The following is a 3,811-nucleotide window of genomic DNA, read 5'->3' as shown; positions in this document are numbered from 1 at the left end:
GGTAATGTCCATTGTTGACATTTCCTTGGTTATAACATTCTTTTTTTTAAAATCTGAGTCTCTGGACAATGAGAATTTGTGCAACTAGAGTAGAAAAAAGTAGCTGGTGTTAGATTTTCAGATCCCTAAGGAAGTTTGTTTCTTGTCTTTGTGAAAATTCTCCATGTGGTTTATAGTTTTTTTTAAATATTTATTTATTTTTATTACTTTTTTAAATACATTCAATCACCTTATTTAGCTTACAAAGTGAATATTTCAATATGTGAACATTTCTCCCTAGTCCAGTTGATTAAACCATAAAATATCTGCAACAGATAATACCCATGTGGTTTACAGTTTACTTCTCTCTCTTTCAGGAGGCCAGTGTGTGTTCCTTATGAAGTTTATTACATGATTTTTACATGGAAAGTAAAACCCGGTATGACTATTTGTATGTGAATGTGTTCATTACTAGACAAAAAGATTCTAACTTTGTTCTTATCAAAACTCAAGATATTTATAGACGATTTTCATTAGAAGGCTAATGCTTTATTTGAACATCTGTTTCTTTGTTTTTCTTTAGGGATTTCTAATTTCCTCCCATCTCTGAGTGAGTGTGAAGAAAATCAATTTCCCACTGCAACTTAAAGTAGAATGAAATCTACATCAGACAGATGCTCATTTCTTTTTTTTTAATACTTATTTTATTTAACTTTATTTATTATTATTATTTTCTACTTTCACCAGACAGAGAGAGAGGGAAAGTGAGAAAGCAAGCCATCAAGTCCAGGTCTTGAACTGCAGTTGGCCATGTGGGAGTCCAGCACCTTTAACCACCATGCCACCTGCCAGTCCCAATAGATACTCATTTCTAATAGACATTCAATCTCAGCATATCCAAAGCAGAACTCCTGATCTCTGAACCCTGGTCCACATGCCCCACCTCTTTCCCCTCTGGCACACTGTTCTTCCCTCCATCATTCCAATATCAGCAGTGACAATACTATCCTTCCAGTTACTAAGTATGAAAATTCTGGAGCAGCCCCACCCTATTCTGGTCTACCCTGTTCATCTTACTCTACCCTACTTTTTCTTTTTCCCATAGTTATTGCTATCTTCAAACACAATATATGACTTACTCGTTTAAAATGTATGTTATCTATTGTCTGTCTCTATTTTTTTTTTAAGGTTTTTGTCATAGGTCATGTGTACTCGTTGGAGAGAAAGAGAAATACAGTGAGAAGGAACGTGAGAAATCACCCTCACCCAGGAGAGATGGCCATGTTGCAATCCCTTCTCCTCCATCCTTCTGCTGGGATTTTGGGCACACACGCATATGTGCCTGTTGTGAGTTTCAAGTTGCTGGGTCCAGGACTTGAACCATGGTCAGCCATATGGGAATCCAGTGCCTTAATTATCACTACTTCTGAGTTAGGGTGTAAGATCTCAAAGATATGATGGCAAGGATCTTTGACTCAAAGGCCTAAAATAGTGCTTTCAGAAAGGACAATTTGTGTATAAATAATGGAATGCTTTTTGCCAAGATGGCACTGAAAGCGAAGAAGGAAGCTCTTGCCTCTCCCAAAGCTGAAGCTAAAGCAAAGGCTTTGAAGTCCAAGAAGGCAGTGCTGAAAGGCTTCCACAGCCACAAAAGAAAGAAGAGCCACACATCACTCAACTTCTGGAGACCCAAGACTCTTCGTCTGTGGGAGCAGCCCAACTATCCTAGGGAAGGGCACCCCCCAGGAGAAAAAAGCTTGACCACTATGCCATCATCACGTTTCCCCTGGCAACTGAGTCTGTCATGAAGAAGATAGAGGACAATGCACTTGTGTTCATTGTGGATGTCAAGGCCAACAAGCACCAGATCAAACAGGCTGTGAAAAAACTCTATGATATTGATGTGGCCAAGGTCATCACTCTAATCAGGCCTGATGGAGAGAAGAAGGCATATGTGTGACTGACTCCTGATTATTATGCTTTGGATGTTGCCAACAAAATTGGGATCATCTAAAGTGAGTCCAGCTGGCTAATTCTAAATACACACTTTTTCACCAAAAGGAATAAAGAAAGAAAAAAAGAAAGGAATAAGCTCTAAAAAATTCAATAAGAGGGACAAGCAGATGGCACAATGGTTAGGTCGCTGGATTCCCATGTAGTCGACCGTGGTTTGAGTCCCAGACTGGGCGGCTTAAACTCATGCAGGGCACGTGTGCGTGCATGCTCAAGATCCCGAGAGGAGAATGAAGTGATTGCGGCATGGCCATCCCCCCTGGGGGCGGGTGATTTCTTGCTTTCTGTCTCTCTGTCTCTCTATTTCTGGCAAGTGCACACACCCTAAAGCAAAAACCTCTCAAAAAAAAAAATTCTATAAGAGATGCTTGAGTTGTTGTTCTTATTACATGGAAGAAGTTATAAGTATTTAAAGTCCAAGAACTCCTTGCTGATTATTCAACTTAAAGTAGTCCCAGATTTTGTGATTTGGCTTTCAGAGTGAGTTGAGTTAGGCTGGTTTCTAGGGGCTTCCTACAATGAAACAATCTGTAAGAACTAGCAGAAAGCTCTCTAATCTTATTACTAGTATCCAATCTTGAATAGATCTTTTATATGTAACACTTTAAGAACTGTGCAGGTGGTGAAAGACATTCACTATGGTCTTGAGAAAAACCCAGATAATAGTTTGCAGTCGTTTTTTTGGATTAGTATAGACACATTATTTAAAGAGTTCAGCTATGATCCTGAAAACCCGTTCTGTAACTTTGGATGATTAAATTCTTTTCTATATGAATCACTCAACTGAGGTGTAAAAATTAGGATTACATCATGTTATATTTGTTTACTCTTGCTTCTCTACAAGCAAGAAGAAAGGTGCTCACCCATCCAGTGCTGAAGAATGGACATGGAGACACGAGGAACAGTGAAGCAAGACTTTAAAGGTATCCTACTCCATGCCTTGACCCCTGCCCTACCAGGTCCCTGGACAGGGGTGCCCTAGCCCCTGTCTCCCATACAGAGGCCCTCCCAAAGTCAGTGTTAGGATTCCTGCCTGAATGTCTGTCCTATGTGGAGATGGCTGGCCAGTCTGAATTGATCTTTTGCTGCTTGGTAAGCAAGTGTGCTAAGGGGAAACTGGAACGCTTTAACTTGGAGGGTAGGTGAGTTGAAAGGGGATTTTTTTCTAAAGAGAATCTCCAATGGAAGTGCCTTCAAAAAGGTTTTACTAGGGCCAGCAGGTGGCGTGGTGGCTAAGGTGTTACACTCCCACATGGCTGACTATTTCAAGTTCTGGTTCTGGAGGCTTGCTTTCTCACTTTCCCTCTTTCTCTCTGGTCAAGTTAAGAAATAACAATAATAAATAAAATTAAATAAATTTTTTTTAAAAGAGGTTTTACTAAGTATTTATGTTTATCTCTCCTCTCCCCCACCCTGTGGAATCTGGTATCTCCTGGAGAAGCCATTAAGCTTGTAACCTTATATGTAGAATTACATATATTTATATTAACCAGAATTTTAAACTCTTAGCAACCTTTATTTTTATTGATACCATATACCAGCAGTTTATGATCATGTATAAACAAACAACAAAACCAAAAACACTAACAAATTTCTCAACATAGAACATAATTTTATTAATAGAATGAGCCAATATCTTTCATTTCTGTAAAATCTAAAAGACTGATGACAGGAATAAACAAAGTATGTTAACTTCATAACGAGAGCTATAAGGAAGACTCAGGAAATACCAGGTGGTCATCCATGTTCTCCATGAGTCCATGCTTAATACTGGATTCACATCCTTTTATACCAAGTTTACCTCTTTAACTCAGGTGTG

The 3,811-nt window shown here is 39.0% G+C and overlaps 1 pseudogene; it reads left to right on the top strand.

Moving 5' to 3' along the window:
* Nucleotides 1–1,523: 1,523 nt before the first annotated feature.
* On the top strand, nucleotides 1,524–1,993 carry LOC106734352 (60S ribosomal protein L23a pseudogene; annotated as a pseudogene).
* Nucleotides 1,994–3,811: the final 1,818 nt, after the last annotated feature.

This window comes from Tupaia chinensis, unplaced genomic scaffold (assembly GCF_000334495.1).
Source record: "Tupaia chinensis unplaced genomic scaffold, TupChi_1.0 Scaffold000098_1, whole genome shotgun sequence".
Taxonomy (NCBI): Eukaryota; Metazoa; Chordata; class Mammalia; order Scandentia; family Tupaiidae; genus Tupaia; species Tupaia belangeri.
Note: the sequence above shows the minus strand (reverse complement) of the source record. Positions and strands in the feature narration are given on the sequence as shown.